Source organism: Lycium ferocissimum, chromosome 9 (genome assembly GCF_029784015.1).
Source record: "Lycium ferocissimum isolate CSIRO_LF1 chromosome 9, AGI_CSIRO_Lferr_CH_V1, whole genome shotgun sequence".
NCBI classification, from domain to species: domain Eukaryota; kingdom Viridiplantae; phylum Streptophyta; class Magnoliopsida; order Solanales; family Solanaceae; genus Lycium; species Lycium ferocissimum.
In genome coordinates, this window is record NC_081350.1 from 67,126,455 (window position 1) to 67,145,186 (window position 18,732).

The following is an 18,732-nucleotide window of genomic DNA, read 5'->3' on the forward strand; positions in this document are numbered from 1 at the left end:
AAATATAAGCCGACAAGGCTTCAAGACATCTAACCATATACAACTGTCTATGAGCCTCTAAGAGGAGTAGGTAACATCATATAGGCGGGACAGGACCCCGCCGTACCCATGTATGTACACAAAAGAATAATACCAAAAGCTGTAGCTCCGAATGAAATGGAGCTCCTCTAAGTAGTCCCTGAATAAGAAAGCTATGGATCAAGCCTGTCTCCCTGGCCACTGCGCGGGCATGACGCAACGTCCACAACAAAAGGACGCCAGTACGAATATTGTACTGAGTATGTAAAGCATAATCAACATCATAATAAGAGCATAAGAGACAACATAAGAAACAGTATAAGATGGGAGAATCGGAAGATAGTAAAGCCATCATTATCATTATTTACTTACTTATCTTTCATAGGGACCTTCCATTTCTAAAGCGTGCTCATGTACATACATACATATACATTCGTGTAGTATTCATATTCGTATCCATACCATACCCGACCATGAAGGTTTGGTGTTTCGCATACCCGGCCATGACAAGGCTTGGTGATTATACATACCTAGCCCTACCAAGGCTCAGTGGTATCCGTACCCAACTGCAGTAGTGTGCGCGCAATAGATATCATACCCGGCCATATAAGCTCGGTGTTACATAATAGTCATACATACTTAGACACGTGTACTTAAGCGTCCATAAGTATCATCTGCATCATTACCATTATCGTTTTTGTCACGTCTATCCTTGGAGGATTAACTATCATATAAAGGATGCAATGGAATCATGAAAGTATCGAGGATCATGAGCTGTCGTAGCTTTAGAGATAGAATTATTTGGAGGACATTATAGAACTCATGAAAGGATATATACATATAGCCAAGGAACCATGCCTTATTGAAAGAAGGGTTAGCCTTACATACCTCTTTGTCTTCTCAACTATCTAGCGTTCACTGTTGAAGCTTGAATAATCTACATTTAGAAGGATTCATGCCATGGTTAAGCCTTATGATACTTTTAAATTCCAACTAGAATAAATCATAGTCTAATGAAAATTGGGTAGCATTTCCCCTATTTCATCAACTTCCACCATATCACAAAAACAACTCCCAACAACGATAATAACATCCATAATACACTCATAATATCCAATTCAAGTAATCACATTACACTAAGCCTTCAATATTCACCCCCATGTTCAACTCATACTAGCAAATTCATACCCATTTTAGCACATTTTCATATAATGCTTCTTCATCACCATTATTACCTTCCATAACATGGTTATATCCATATCATACTAAGAATCAATGACTCCATATAGATTTCTACTCATAAACATCATAAAAGCTACATTTAGACTTCATTTTCTAACTCCTTCTTCCACCCAAGTCTTGCTACAACCAAACATTCTCAACAACAAGAAATAAGCATGAAAACTAACCTTTTCATCCCATGGAAACAAGATTTGGAGCAGCTATCAACTTTGTACAAAACCCTAGCTACAATGCCCAAGTTTTCTTGTAGTCTACAAACCCTAAGAAACCGTCTAACGTATGAACACTTTGATTCTTGCCTCTTGATATTTGTTTTATCTTGGGTTGGGGTGGAATAAGTTTAGAGAAGGGTTTTGAGCTCTCAATACTTGTAGAAGATGAAAAATGAAATAAAAGAACCAAGGGCAACTATTTATACAAAAACTAAAAATCTACCCGATGGATACTATACGGAGACTTATACGGTCTGTATAACATTGTACGGTCCGTATAAGTGGCCGTGGTTCACCACCATGAAAAACATCTTCCTGCTGGGGGTTATACGGACCCCTTATATGGACCGTATAAGTGGTCGTATAACTCCACTTCCCTTAAACGGTTTCTGTCGTTTCGTTCGATCTCCAACCCTTATGGAACCTTCTTGACACTTGTTTAACACTTCATTACCAATCTAAGGAGAGTTACAACTCTTCTTTAAGACATCATTAAGTCAACATTAGCTCGGTACTTTATGGAGCTTTTCCAAAACACCACATATACTTTGCCCTTCTTAAGGAATTTTCTCCTCTTACTTCCAACATCTTTGAAATCTTAACTAGGATCGTTAAATAACCTTTCTTACTTATAGAAACATCATATTTGTCTCACCCTACATTAGTCTATCTATCACATGATGACACAAAAATTTTTCCGAGGTGTAACATAGATCGACTATATAGTTGGAGTGTGAACTCGACAGTTGGGTATAGTTCATGGTGCATTTGGTGTATTTTGCCTTTGATTGACCGATAAGCCACACACTTAGTACAAATATTCCTATTTTTCTAGGCATTTTACCTCAGAATTAAAATTAAAACATGCTGACTAATTAAGGCATTAAGCTGTAAAAATGTCTAATTATGCAAAGACTAATCACTAAAGCAAAAAATAATAAGCTCCTCAACCCCACCTCCATATATACAAGAAGGAAAAAATGTAAAGAAGGCTAGAAATAAGATCACGTCTAAATACACAAACACTACTTTCATTAATCAATACCACAGATAAAATTAGCAACAAGAATGGAAAAAATCATTACATTATGATTTTTTTTATCGTTTTATATATTATGGTGGTTGTGTTTACCTAGAACTTCAAGTTAAATTGTATAAAATGGCACGTTAAGTTACTTAAAAATAACTCATAATGTGTCTATTGGATGCCTTAAGTGGGCAGAAAATTCACTTCAATTTAACCAAATTACTCATAAATTCACAAATTATTGCAGAATTATAGTTAGGAACTAAAATGGACCAACTATGCCCTTTATCTATGTGTAGGTCCAAATATGCTGGAGTATTAGTCTTCTAATTATGCTTGTTAACTTTTGTGTAAAATAAGGGGAATTTTACACTGTATGCTAATTATGGCAAAATATTTACCCGTTTTAGCCCATCTTTTTTAAATTACCCGCCATAGCCATTTTTTTCCTCTTCAATTTTTTACTAGTCTTATACATTATTATACACCTTTATACAAGGTTTATACATTATCTACAGTAGATGTATAAATTTATATATTGTTGTATAATAGTGTATACTAGTCTTATACATTATTATAAACTTTTATACAAAGTGTATACATTATCTACAGTAGGTGCATAAAGTTGTATATTGTTGTATAAAGGTGAATATTCAAGTTGTGCCATGAAATGTTGGGCTGTAGGTTTGTAATTTAAAATATGGGCTATGAATATGTAATTTTGACCCATAAATTGTTTATAACTGAAATTTTCCCAAAAAAAAAGGGCATGTTGGCCCAATTAAATAACGACAAGAGCTTGGTTAGTCCAAACTATTTATGAAGGGCAATGTTGTGAATTCCACATACTTTAACGGCATTTTAACCCATTTTCATTATTCATATTTTGAGTATAACGGAAAGAATCTAGTTTCACATTTGTGGCCATCCAAATTTTGAACCGCTTCCAAGTTTCAATTTCTTTTGATTTTGATTTTGACTTTTTATTTTATTTTTATAGTGTTACACCCCGTACTTCTACACGGCGTCGTATCGCGATATAGACCTCCCAGTATGAGTAAAGGTAAGCCCTCCCAATGATCCATAAGGTGTAAAGTGGCTAAAGGAAGCATTTAGCCCGACTCGGCAAGTTTGAAAGTTGTTCAGGCTATCGGAAAAGAAGTTCGTCAAGGTTTGTACGCCAATGCTTTAAGTCATGTCTGGGATAGAAGACCTTAGACCTGAGGCATAAGACCTTTCTTAAGTATATTTAGTAGATAAGGGCATGTATGAGAAGTATCGGGAGGACTAGAAGTCGAACAGATGAAAACAAGCATTTTGGCGATACTAGCCAAAATGGCCTTCGCCCTTGCAACCCAGAGCCTCGTGTTCGCATAGGCAAAGGGAATATATCCCTTAGCGTTTGCGAGCCAAGGCCCTCACGATCGCGAAGGGAAAATGGTGAGGCAGTGGAAACTGACCTCCCATACTATAAATAGCTCCCTCCACCCATTTACACCCCATTCTTACACCCTTAAAGATCCAGAAATATCAGGCACACCTCTCCCAACATTCCTTATCATTGAAACCAAGAAATAATAAGGAGGTTATGTAATCTAGGCTCTGGAAGCTCGTGGAAACATCGTATTATCGTGGTTATTACGACGCAAGATGAAAGATGGCGGGATCTTGGGTTTGAAGCATCAAGGATCAATTGGAAGTTAAAAAGGTAAGATCCCCTAGTTATATTCATAGAATTACATTGATTCGGGATTATATTTGTTAGATTATAACATACTTAGTTGAATTGAGAGACGAACGGAATAATCCTATATAGATGTTGTTGATTGGATGGTATAGATGAGGAATTGGATTTGATATTGTTTATATATTGAGTTGGTTGTTGTTGTTGTTACAATCCTGGGATTGTAGTAGAAGCAGTGGAAATGCTGCCTGAATTTCTGTAACTGAATCATCCTTCGATATATAAGTTGATATACGAACATAGTGGAGTATGACTAAGGATGTACCTTTCAATATAGGTATGGGTGAAGGGCGAGCATCGGAATAAGGATTCGTTTGAGGTGACGGCTCGACAAATAAGGTATGTAAGGTATTTGTTTCCCTCTTTCTTTGGCCCTAATCCAACTAGAATATGAGCACGAGTATTCCATAACAATTCACTCCAATCATATATCACTTCTTATAGATGTTTTTTATTGGATTACTTACTTGTTTCCAAATTAGTTTGATGTACTTCTTCAATGATTCTTGAATTATTATCATGTTTATCATCCTTAAGTTATTTCTTTGGATTCGATACGAATTTCATAATTCATTCGGAGGTTACCGACCTTACGTCACTTCGAAAGGCCCGATATTAGTTCATTGACACTACTAAAAAAACAGCGTTTAGTGACGGACGTATTCCGTCACTAATCAGCATATATCTGTTGCTAAACATGTGTTGCGACGGATTAGCGACGGAATGTCGTCTGTTGCGATTTTGCGCGTTGCTAACCTATTAGCGACGGAAAAATGAAATCCGTAGCAAACTTAGCGACAGAGTAACGACGTATGAAATCCGTTCCACATTATAGCAACGGATTATTTTGTTGCTATTGTTATGAATTCCGTGACTAATTTCATATTTCATTTCGTCGTTTTAGTAAATTAGCGACGAAAACTATTGTCGCTAATCCGTCGCAAAATATTTGAATTATTTGTACCTGCATTTAGCGACAATACAATGTTTGTCGCAGTCTGTAGCCTACTGTTTTCCCTCTAGCAATGACCAAAATCCGTCGCAAATCTGTCACAAATATTTTTCTTCCGATTTTTTTTTTAATTTTAAATGCACCTGTTGAAACATACTAAATACAAAGTAATAAATACCCTTAAAAATAACTGACATTCACATAAAATAATATTTATAAAAAAGATTCAAAATAGATAGCGAAATCCTAATCGTTAAGTCCAAAACGCCGACAACACCAAGTCATCAACTACCAAAAGAACCCACACATCCATCAAGTATTGTTAGTGCATAATTTTGTTATTTCCAACAAAAAGCAGATAACTTTGTGCTTGAGATCCAAGACCATATATTCTTCTCTTCCTTGTTCCCCCAGCAGCTTCGTAATATGCTTCACATTGATCAATATCAGACTGAGATCAACATCATTGCCCTTGGCATCTTGCAAAAATTAAAAGAGCTTTAGCCATCCGATATCTTATCACGGTTACAGCTTAAGCCGTATAATCCTGAGAAAGAACTACTCTCAATCAATAATGTTTCATTACTTATCAACATCAAAACAGACTTGAAACCAAAACTTTAGACTATAAAGAAACTAAAACAAGCCCCACAAAATGCATATATCACAAGTTAATTGGCTGCTAGCACTAAGCTAATACCATATACCACAAGTTAATTGGTGCTAGCACTAAGCTAATACCATATACCACAAGTTTACACCTTCTCGCTCATGTTTTCCTTTCGTTTCTTGATAAGTTTAATCAATTGCATTAATAGCACTTAGATGGTTGGAAAATGTATACAATACACTATGCTTGTGTTGTTCAACCACATCCATTTTAACAAAATATCCCAATTATCTACACGTCATAGCTAGAACCCTTTACACCAAAAACTATAAGTAACATGGAGAAAAGTATCCAAATGTTCAAGTATAAGAAAGGTATGATTTCCAGTGACCCTATTTCATAATTCATTAGTTTTGAATTTCATCTACTTACAACTTCAATATCTTCTTCTGCCAAAGCTTGATAAACTCTAGATCGCTCATAGGATTAATGCTCCCAAGCAAACTTGAATAACTTAGTTTGCTGGTGTTTTTTGCGTCCTTTAGTATGCAATCAGGGGGTTGCCCCTGCATAAAAATTTAAATTGTATTCAATGGGAGAAATTACTAGCTTAAAACACTAATACAGGCAGAACTTAAAAAAAAAAAGGCAAAAGGAACCAAAGCACATGCATGTATATGAAGAATTAGTTGGCCATACAGCAATCCATAAAGAAACACAATGCAAATCACATGAGAGATGTGAACAAAGATTTAATAAATGCAAGGGAAGTGTAACTACAATTATAGTGCCAATGGGCATGAAGTAAGTAGAATTATTCTACATTCACATCACATGTATTATTTTATCTAAAACAAAGTAAAAGTGACACTAATATAGCAGTGAAGCGGTAAACTTTCTTTCCAATCTCAAAGAAAAATCAGCATATATCTTGTTAAGGATGTAAATTTCAGATGAAAGTATCAGTTACTAGTTTATTTGAGTTGGTTAAGTTCTTCCATATTTTGAGTTCTAAGAAATTTCTATGCTATCTTTACATCTTTTCTCCCTAGCTACTCCAAAAATAACTTGAAACAATAACTTTTTACCTTTTAAAGAATCGGACCATGAGTTGACAGAGGAATGTGGAATATGGAAGATTTTGGCAAAATAACGGCTACAACACTAGATCCATCCATATTCACACACCAACTACTACACCAATATTTTTAAAAAGTTTGGAGGCAAGATTACTTGGGATTTTCTTTTCCGCAGATAATTCCTGTGATCTTCATGCTAAAATCTATAAGTTTTTGAGTAGTAGAATATTTACCAGTAGAATATAGTTTTAGTAATCTGTAGTCTTCAGTCATAAGGACTTGCTTGTTAAGGTTCAATCCTCCCCATCTCAACATATGTTAGTACATTAGTTTTCAAGAGTCAATAACAACTGTGTTCTTTTTGGACCGACTAAAAAAAAATAAGCTTCGCATATACAATTAGGTACTAATTGGCATTTGTATATTATAAGAGCTGGAAGGTTAAGTTAGTTGTGGACTTGTGGTGGGGTTGTAAGTACCCATCCTTAGATGAAGTCGCCTTTGGTATATGCAGTAACAGTATTACATATTCCAGCAAAAGCACACCAGTAACAACATAGAACATCAACAGCAATGTAGATTCATGTTTAGCCCCAAAAAAAAAAAAAAGCAATGGCTTAGTTCAAAATGGAACAGCAAGTAACCTTATAGCACAACAGTTCCAACACCAAGATATGTAGGAGCTTAATTCATCAGATGCAATGGCCAAATCACAAATACAACAGCAGCCCATAAAATGTAGCAGCACATGTCGTTCACTATTAGGCCAAAATGCTATGGCAAAAACCAAGCAACCATTTAATCTCAATTCATTACCGATCATAGAAGCCAACTGTAGGTAATGGCCAAGCAGCAAAACAACAAAATGTAAAGGCAGGAGTCATTAAAATTCAGAACTGCACAACCATTACACCTTAGTTCTCAAAATAGAAACCAAGTGCAGCAATATGTTCTCCGTGCAACAACACTCGAAATTATCTCAAGGTTGTCCCAACAATGAATTTAAAAGTGCCACAACAGCATTTAAGACAGTACACCTTGACAAGGAGATATAACAACATAGCACCCTTGATCCTAACAGTGTTTTATACAACAGAATGTGGCAACTACTGCCTGCCCATTTAACACTGATAAGGCTCCAATTGCAGTAACGGTTAACCAAAAATATGCAGTAATAGCTTACCTGAAGTTCAGCAGCCAAATGATCCAAAATGCAGCAGTTTGTTACCAACAAACCCAACTCCAAATTTTTGAGGTACAATGAACCGAGAAGCCCTCAACCGTGCAGCAGTTTCAAGTTCCACAGCAAGTTCCACTGTGTAATCTGCAAGATATGAGCCATTTTCAATGACTAATAACCAAAACTACAAGAACATGACAACACCAAAAAGGACAATTTTCTAGTTGTGTAATTAACCCAAGAAGTTGGTATAACAAAATTTCCGAAAGCTGATCAACCCTCAGGTGACAAGACTAAACAGATTTACCAATGAAACCAGTAAACTGAGGCAAAAAAACAAGAACATAGAGATTGAAAAAAACCCTACAGTTTCTGCATAATTTAGAAACAAATACTTCCACTACTCAAAGAACTTAAAAATATTAGTAAGATAAGGCTAAAAAAAACTAAGGAAAATTACTACAAGATTGGGTTAGTCACATAAAATCACTCCTGAATCAATGATATCAACTTCTCAAATGAGCAATGAGTAGAGAGCAGCAAGATTTATCAAAATGCTGACCGGCAAAAATATACATGAGTCTGCTCTTTTATTTATAATAGATTTGAACATAAACAGACCTCAATTTTTTTTTCTTAAAACAGTAGTATCAGACCCCTTCGCACCTCAACTAATCCACTGGATACATACTAATCACCTAGTGTTTTGGGGGATTTTAATCGTGTCTACCATGGTCTATTTCAGCCCCATTGAGCACAACACAATACACTATATGATACAACAAAAGCTGAAAAGAATATAAAAATAAGCAACGCAAATATTTAAAACAATTGCTTAACTGTTTTGTTACTTTTCCCAGCAATTAATACCCTTTTTTGATAACTTGAAACACCAGAAAAGTAGAGGTAACACAGGCTGACAGTGAAGTGGTGGTCTCTGTGAAGCAATGAGTGTTGCTTTGAAACTCCATTTTTTACTACATTGTGTGTGTCAGCTTGTGTATGCAAATAAAAGAGAGGAGAAGGATATTAGTCACTAACAATAGAACTTGCAATTGACGTTCAAATTATTTTAGCATTAACTAATCAACAAACCAAAGTGAAAACATTTATACAGAAAGGAGGCAACCTCACGTCTTAGCCAAATGGAAGCCCCATAAACCATAATTTTCATGATATGTATGTATGTATGTGTGTGTGTGTGTGTGTGTATATATATATATATATATAAGTTCCTTCTTCAATACCCATATTCATAAAGTACAAAATGATTATTTTCGGACACAATTTCTCCTTCTTTATGAGATCTAAATTGACATTGTTAGATACGAAGCGAAAGACCTAGATTATGGTCCATGTTTTGGTTACAAGAGGACTAAACAAATTTGCATTTATTGAGCATAAGTAATTGAACTAATGCATGTCATCCAGAAAGTATATAAATCCCTATCAAGCATACTTTCTAAATCATGAATCCTAAAATTCAATAGATAACCAAATCATGGTACATATTCGACATAGGAACATATTCACATCCATCTAGCAAGTGAAATAGAGCAACTACTAACTTCTATAGTCATGATTTTCAGAGAACACATAATTTAATCTAAACTCTATAACACATCAGGACACGAAATACATACAAAAAATAAGACATGAAAAGCAAACATGAATAAGTATCTAATTACGATGTTAAAAAAATCAGTTAATTGAAACCCTTAAGTCATCAACCACAATCGCAACCTCCAACTTCGGGAAGCGATAAAATTAAAATCAAATTCGAGAATCACATAAAAGTCCACAATAGATAAATTCCCAGGGATACAATTAACAAAAGAAAAACCTAAAATTTTAGCAAATCAACCTCAAATACTCTACCTGATGAATTAAATAGAAGTCGATTTTGAGAAACAGCAACAACAGGTGGTTAAATCAACAAAGGAGTGAACCCCAAACCTTAAATCAAAAGAGAGAGAAAGGGAAAAGGCCGTGGACGGCGACGACGATGGCAATGTAGACGGCGCTCTCTATCTGTGTTGTGTTGGGTGTGTTTGAAGTGAAGACGGCGCTCTCTCTCTCTCTCTCTCTATCTGTGTTGTGTTGGGTGTGTTTGAAGTGAGAGAAAATAAATGAGTGCCCTAGCATATATCTTTTTTTTAATATTTAACGACGGATTAGCGACGGATTTTATATTCCGTCGCTAAATAATATATTGACTTCTTTTAATAATTAATATTGCAACGAATTTTTCCGTTGCTAAGAATATATATTTTTTGGATAAAAATTGAAAGGTCTGGCGATGGATTTTCCGTTGCTGAATCCGTCACTACATAAAAATAAAATTTGTCGCGCCTCTTCTGTTGCTAAATCTGTAGTGAAATTTAAGGCGCCAAAATTTCGCGCTAATAATTAGTGACGAAATTCAGTTTTCGTTGCTAGTCCGTCGCTATATAATGAGATAAAATTTTAGTTGCTTTTCTTGCAACAAAATGAGCATTCCGTAGCTAATCCGTCGTTAATTAGCGACAGAATATGGTCTGTCGCTAATATTCCGTCACTAAACGCTGATTTTTTAGTAGGTTGACTCGTCGTGCATTATATATATATATATATATATTGCACTATTTTACTACATCGCGCCGTGCTATAGTCGGTCGGGTAGGCATGTAGATGTGCACACAACTACAGTGGGCATGTTATGATGTTACCTCGGACGCGGGATGCCCTAGACGCGGGATGATGATGATATGATAATGACCCGATGATGACAAGATATATATATATATATATATATATATATATATATATATATATATATATATATATATATATATATGTATGTATGTATGTATGTATGTGCGCACCATTTTACTACACCGCGCGCGCTATAATCGGTCGGGCGGCACGTAGATGTGCACACCCCTGCAGTGGGCATGTTATGATGTTACCCCAGACGCGGGATGATGATGATATGATAATGACACGATATATACACACACACACACACATACACACACACACATATACGATTTTCAAAACTCATGCATTGCATATTGCACGTTCTTTAGATGTCACGGGTTACTACTATCCTCTTATGCTTATGTTTACTCTTATGTCTTACATATGCTTTACATTCCTGCCTTACATACTCAATACTTTTATCCGTACTGACCTTCCCATTCCACGGAATGCTGCATTTCGTGCTACAGGTCCTGAGAGACCGAGCAGAGGACTATTCCAGTAGAACTATCAGCTTCAGCTGGTCATTAGCAAGTGCCATTGTGCCAGACTTGCTCCTTTTGGTATATCTTATGTCTGCATGTTATGTGCATATGTCTTTTGGTTACAACGGGGCTCTGTCCCATCCAGTATGTCACGTGTATGTACTCCTAGAGGCTCATAAACAGTATAGTATATGTCGATGTCATGCATGGTTCTAGTTTGATGATGATGCTCATGTCATAGCCTTGCCGGCTACATGTTATTATGAGAACACTTCTAGCAGCCTCGTCTGCTTGCGTATGTATATATGTATGGTCATGCATGTGTCTTCTATTGTACTGGGCCTTTCTATGTGCAAGTATCGTCTCATGTTAAAATTGAGCATTATTATAGGTCAGGATAACTGTTCTATGTTTATGCTGGTACTCAATAATTAGGGTCGAGTGCCCGTCATGCCCCTCGTCGGGGTGTGACAAAGTGATATCAGAGCAGGTCAGTCCTAGGGATGTCTATGAGCCGTGTCTAGTAGAGTCTTGTTTATGGGTATGAAGCACGCCATACTTATAAACAGGAGGCTATAGGACATTTAGGAATGTATCCTTTCTTCATGATCTAGATCGTGCGATAGAGCAGAAATGTAGGAAAGTTCGTTACTGATCTTATTTTTCCGTTTGTAGTATTACCGATGAAAAGAAAGGCTTCAGTTGGTAGGAGTGTCGGGATATCCTCGAGGGTGTGTATGAGACCAGCGCCACCCGCCGATGCAGGTCACAGGGTCATCGAAGACAGGAGGAGTATAAGTTATACGATTGAGACCGACCCCTCAGAGATCATCATTGAGTCAGACCCTTTAGAGATTATGACTTCTATTGAGGAGGACCCGTCTCAGGGCTCATATGAGACACTTGTCCGAGCGGCTTCGGTTATTAGTTTCGTATTCGAGGCCTGTGGAGCAGGATGTGGGGGGAGTAGAGCAGGGGTTGACATGTCTAGTTTCCCCTCAGGTTCAGAATTATGTTGGGGCCTTTAGGTACCGGATAGTCCTCAGTCTTGGGAGTCTGTTAATCAGGGATCACCAATATATGTTATGAGATATGTATAAGAGAAAGAGGATAGTTACCCCAAGAGAAGGAGAGTAGTTGATGAAGATAGGAAGGTTCCGCTTCGAAGCTTATTTGATCGAAGCTCTCATGTACAGGACTAGGAAGACTGCACACAGATATACTAAACCCCTCCATTGAAATTGCTTGTTTGTATGTTTATATTTTGGAACCTAGAGTGCCATTATTTATTCGACAGATAAAGGTTACAGGAATTTGATGTTAAAAGGGGATCAAAACAGAAGTGACGAAACCGTGACACCATTTAGCGAGCGAAGAAGATATGGGATGTCACTAACGAAGGAAATATAACGTACTGTTCCATCCCTCCCATTAGCAATATCGAAGTAAGGGACCCCAAATTTACTTTACACCAAATATCCGAGCTAGAGTAAGTCAAAAGTAGAGCCTAGTATCGCGGTACACATAAGGGAGTAAGGGCTTATCAAATGGGTAACATTGATGATAGAATGACCCGAGATTCAAAGTACGTATTAGGAATCACGATTGATTAAATGCAAATCAATTGAGGAGTCCAGGACACCATTAGAGAGTAAGAAGGAACCGAAATAAGAGGAATTAGGGATACTGAGAATACCTTGGGCAAGTTTCATGAACAATTATGAGATAAGGTGCTAACGGATGAATTGGATGCCAATCAAGACAAACAAGTATAAGGAAATAACAAGATGCGAGGAAAGAAGAACTTAAGTGCTACAATGACGGAGAATCGTAGATAGAAATGAATTACGTTAACAAGTAGACTATGCGAACCTAGGAATCCTATCTACCTTACACGGACATGACCATATAAGCGGAACTTGGTCTGGAACGAGTACGCACGATAACCATTGGAGCGATCCTTTAAATGTGATAAGCGCTGCGAGGAAATAATTGTCTTCAGCAAAAGGAAGAAAGACACTAGTCCCAGAAAGTAAGTTGAGTCAGAGCTGACATCAAAATAGGGGTACAAGGGAACCATCGTAATGGATGACGACTCAAGGATGAACAGACGAAAACTTAGACTTATGGAAGGATATTGATAAGTGGTGAAAGAAAGATCCTTGTAACGGGCAATATCACGAATACTCACCGTGATACAAAAAGATATCAAGCATGGTTAATTGAAATTATGTATGCCCGTATGTATCTCGCTAAACACCTAAGGAATATCGGAACCCCCTAGTGTGACATAGGTACCCCAATGAGCGATATATGCCTAACAAACCAGACTTCGCCTGATAAACCACTAGGAAGGTAGGATAATATGAAACAGGTTAGGAAACCATATAGCGGGAAGGAAGAGAATGTATAGGTGCACACGATATATAGGACTGTGATAGAAGCGGAATCGAAGAGAAACAAAAGCTGGACAATTGTGTGCTCATGGGAGATGGCTAGGAACGTGAAGATAGCTGAAAAGTGTTGATTTGAAGAAAGTAGCATTAATAAACAAGGTAAAAAAGAACCCCCAAAGTCAGTAGTACATTAAGAAACACTTAGCTTATCTGAAGACAACAGATGAACCAAATCCTAACTTTATCAACACGGAAGGAGTGTGACCCGAATTGTAGAAAGCTGAAACAACATAGGAACTCCACGACATAAGTCGTAAGTGCATAGGCACCAAACGCAAGTGGTAGGGATAGTGGTGAAATGACAAATTAGCCCTCCTAGAAAAAGAGTGACACGAGAAAGGAGCCTAACCACTCGGTGGCGTAGGGAGGCCGCCAAAAGATAGTATAATCGCATAAATAGGCAAAAAGGAGTTCTTGGAAGCGTCAGGTGGCAAAAACCTATAAGGGGAGAAGTTAGGAAGAAGAAAGGGAAGAAGGTCAACCGGAGAATTATGAAGGACATGAATAATAATAATGCGCAGTTGTCAAAAGAAAAGTTAGCGTATAGTTAAACGGATGAAGGGAAATGTTCATTCAAGGAGGACGCTAACAAAAGACCCTATGAGCAGAGCGATAGAGGCTCGTGCAGCATAAAAACAAGATAGTTCATTGAGGGGAACAAAAATTTTGAACGTCGACCCATCTGCCCCTAATAGAAGAAGTGTACAACGCTGTAAACAAGAGAAGGATTGATAAAGGTAAGGCAAGAAGGAATACGACTCTAAGTAGTGATAATACCCAAACGGGACAACTAAACTAGAGCTAGGATCCGACACGGAGGACACAGCATGAACCTACTATCTAAAGAATGAAAACTTCACCCGGAAGAAAATAAAAGATAATGGTTCGACCAGGGTAAAGTAGCCAAGTAAGAGAAAGCAGACAAAGGAAGGACAACAAAAGCTTGAAAATCGTTAAGGCAAGAAGCATACCAAGCCTAGAGGACAGTGCAACGGCAATTGATATCTATAGTTCTGTATCCAAGAAAAGGTATCCCGCGGATAATGCATAATGTGTGAAAGCACAAAATGAGGACGTATAGTGGAGGCGACATTATTAGTAGTTGAACAATGCAGAATAAAGTTCTCAGATCAGTATAACGTAGTTAAGGCATGCAGTAACAGGAGACCATAGGACAACCTCAAAGGATGAACCTTGAAGACAGTTATAAGGAAACAAACACCAGAAAAAAGAAAAAAAAAACCCATCCCAGAGGACTTAAATTGATAATAGCATGTTGCGGTTAGGAGCCTAGGTACGGATAAAGAGACGAATAAGAGGTTTATAATAAGGACTTCTACCTCAAAATCAAGTATTAACCAGGGGAGGCAAGGAATGAGGTAATACTGAGAGGACAAGAAGAATCAGTTACAAAATGGTGATACCTAACTCAGTTGTTTCTAAGAAGATAAGGCTGATATCCAAAGTCCAGTCTGGAAAGGTAAATCAAAAGCTGAGATATAGACAAAAGTGCGATGATTCGTCAAGCCCTAACCTTGAATAAGGCATAAAATCACGAATACAGGAACATATTTCTACGGGTAGCCAATACGTAACAGGTCATACACATGTATTGTGAATTACATTATAATACATTGGCTTCTAGTAATGAAACCCCCTACATTCGAGGACGAATGTCCTCAAGAGGGAAAGGATGTTATATTTTGCACCAGATATCACATTCTGTACCATTCGCGCGGTCTGACCGTTCAAGTCAGTTGGAGTAAGTGTGAGGGAAACGTCGTTCTTTGAGGAAATAAGTAAAGCTGAGCCAGGAGTGACCCTTGTAGCTTAAAGTCTCCAGAAATCCTATGCAGAGGTACGACAGTGAGATCTAGAATTTCATTTTGACGAGAAGGTATTTTGGAAAATATCATCTATGAGGGGTGTGATGAGGTGCTACAAGAAGAGGAACTCAGTCTGAGATTCATTGGCCTTATAAAAAATTTTGAGGAGTTGGCTAGGTAGCTTACGAACTGAAACTTCTGTCAGAGCTAAAAATGGTTTATCCTGTTCTTCATGTGTCTATGCTAAAAGAAATGTATTGAAGAACCTTCTGCAATCATGCCGGTTGGTGATATACAAGTTACAAAAAGCCTGTCCCACAAGGAAGAACCAATTGTCACCATCGACAGGTAAGTACCGCAAACTTAGAACCAAAGATGAGGCTTCTGAAAGAGTTTTGTGGAGAAGCAAGGATAAGGAAAGAAATGACATGGGAAGCTGAAGCGCAAGTGGAATCCAAATATCCTCCTTCATTCCCTATTGAAGGTACTCGGAGATTGTTATTACCGAGGTGTTGAAGAGCTCAGTAGACAATAAGAGAACAGAATTGACACACATTGGTTTTAAGGGATTATAAGATACCAAGTTGTTATATTGTCGTGTTTTCCTGTCACGACTCAATTTGGCTAAGCCGTGCGGGCACTCACCTTTCCCACCTTGGTAAGTGAACCCTCAACCCAACGAAAATAAAGACATAAATAAATAAATCAATTAAGCTGAAGAAAATAATCACGTAAGCCTTACGATAATAATATAGAAGAAAATGCGGAAATAAGAAATACCCCCATGGTCTGGTCTAAGCCATACAAGAGCATCTAAGTGAAAATATACAAGTCTGGAATATAATAATACATCAAATCTATCTATGTCTCAGAATGGAAAAGTAAGACATAATAAGAGGAGTCTTCAAGGTAGCGAACGTCTCGTGCTCACTCCCGTAAGCTCAAAACGGTCTGATAGCGACTATCGACCACGGAAGACGGAAGAAGACCCCGACCGAAAATCGCGCTGGCATAAAAGAATGCGGCAAGTGCGTGCTCAAGACAAAACCGTAGTACTGGTAGGTATCATAGGCCAACTAAGTATAGCTAACATAATCCAGACAATAAAGCAAGATAGGTAGATAAATCAACAAGTATAAGCCAAACATAATCGGAACCAAGTACACGTTATCGCCTAAGTAGAACATCTAAACCCAAATGTGTCAAGTCTCAATATGTCTAATCCGAAACCAACATCACAAGTAAAGCACCAAACCATCTCAATATAAGCCATGATGCAATGCAATAATGTATGAATGCAAATGCAATGTTGCGTACACATGTACTCCAGACGGAATACCTCCATGTCTCGATAGCATAACCCAAGGTGACTCGTGAAGTCTAAGTACTACTCGTCCCAGATCTTTGCCCAACAGACAGACGAAACTCCGGATCTTTTCCAATGGAGGTTTTTCACCAGCACCACTCTAGGGGACCCGTGAAGTCCATGCACTCACTCAATCCACGATTCCGGGACAAACATCGGATATCGGACTCTCACATCACTCTCATCCAAAATCGAGCCCAGCTCATCATAGTATTTCATCAAGTATCAACAATGTATCAACAATATATCATGAAGGATGAGAATGCGTGCAATGTATGTGTCAACATCAATAATCGAATCAATATCACAAGTACCAAACATGGATACGCCAACAATATCATGAAAGACTACACAAGTCATAGAAAACTCTATCCTGTATCAGCATCAACCAGTAAGATACTACAATATCACAATCAAGATGGAACAACAGTGCCCAATATCTACTAACAACACGTGGCATCAAGCCAACACAATAGAAAAATCAAGTCAGAACACAACGGGGTAGCTCCTAATCACACAACAGGGCCCAACCAAGGCAATATCCAACCCAACTTCATACCCAAAGGTTTACACGTTATCTCCGACAATATTATCTAAATATATGCTTCGCCACATAAAGTCTCACCAAGGGTGAGCCATAACCTACCTGGATGGCCGAACAACTAAACACCAACAATCACTCTTTAGCCTTGCCCTTCCGCTCAGCCTCAAGATCAAAGAAGTCTAGACATATCTGAAATTTAGATTAGAAATCATGAAGATCGGTACCTATATTGCTATCATTCAATTTAGGTCAAAACCAACCCTAGAATTTGGGAAAACGGGCCCCACAAGGACAAAACGAGAAACTTTGGGGTAAAATATCAAATTACACACTAGGTGATCAAAACCCATTAACTAATTGCTAAATTAACTCAAAGATTCACCCAATTTCAAAATTCAAAACCCCCAATTTTGGGTATAAACCCTAACTCTTAGATTTAAGGATTCAACACTAATAATGGAAGGTATATGATTAATAACCTTAGATACATCATAATCTAGCATAAACCCAATCAATTTCATCATTTAAAAGCCTAAGTAGAATATCCATTAAATCCACTTTTATCTTCCATTACTAAGGAACTAATAAGGAAAGAGGAATTCTAAGATGATTAGGAGTAATGAATTAGTAAGGAGATTAGCAGAACTTACCACCAAGAATTTCCCCCAAGAATCCTCTAGCACAGCACCCAAGAGCTCAAATTTCGTAATGGTGATAAATGGTAGACTAAGGGCTTTTTAATACACACTTAATGAAAAATTAACAGGACCGATACTGTCACGGCGGCATTGGGACTGCCATGGTGCCACCGTCTCGGCGTCCCCTCAGACTATCGGGACGGTCTGGGCAAAACAAGAGTGGTCATCCCATCGCTACGGCGGTGCCTCTGGGACGGCACTGGTGTCGCTTTGGCAGACACCAGGTACCAGAATCCTAAATATTTTTCCAAGTCTCAACCAAAATACCGACCAGCTCTCGAGGCCATTTGCTCACAAACCACATACACAGATCCACATAAAAAAAAACACGCTACGAATACACTCATGGCCTTGAAATTTCCAATGGAGGTCTCGTTGATTGAGTCAACCCCCGATACCTCATTTCTAACTTCCTAATCCAAGTCCTAAAATGCATCCAAGTGCATTGGAAACCGAATTAAATATACACACAAGTTTTAAACGACCATCCGGACATCTTGAAATTGATGAATTTTTGAAAAAGGTCCGTCTACCCAAAAGTCAACTTTAAGTCT

The 18,732-nt window shown here is 37.7% G+C and overlaps 2 long non-coding RNA genes across 3 annotated transcripts; both read right to left on the minus strand.

Annotated features, from left to right (window-relative positions):
* Positions 1 to 5,370: 5,370 nt before the first annotated feature.
* On the minus strand, positions 5,371 to 8,132 carry LOC132031507 (uncharacterized). Its single transcript, XR_009408293.1, has 2 exons — positions 8,068 to 8,132; positions 5,371 to 6,371 (listed from the first exon to the last, which is right to left on the minus strand). It is a non-coding gene; the product is annotated as an uncharacterized LOC132031507 (long non-coding RNA).
* Position 8,133: 1 nt separating this feature from the next.
* LOC132031506 (uncharacterized) lies at positions 8,134 to 10,204 on the minus strand. Of its 2 annotated transcripts, none has more exons than XR_009408292.1 (3): positions 9,943 to 10,204; positions 8,916 to 9,059; positions 8,134 to 8,208 (listed from the first exon to the last, which is right to left on the minus strand). It is a non-coding gene; the product is annotated as an uncharacterized LOC132031506 (long non-coding RNA). The 2 variants fall into 2 exon arrangements; XR_009408291.1 differs by having other exon boundaries at positions 8,905 to 9,059; positions 9,943 to 10,203.
* Positions 10,205 to 18,732: the final 8,528 nt, after the last annotated feature.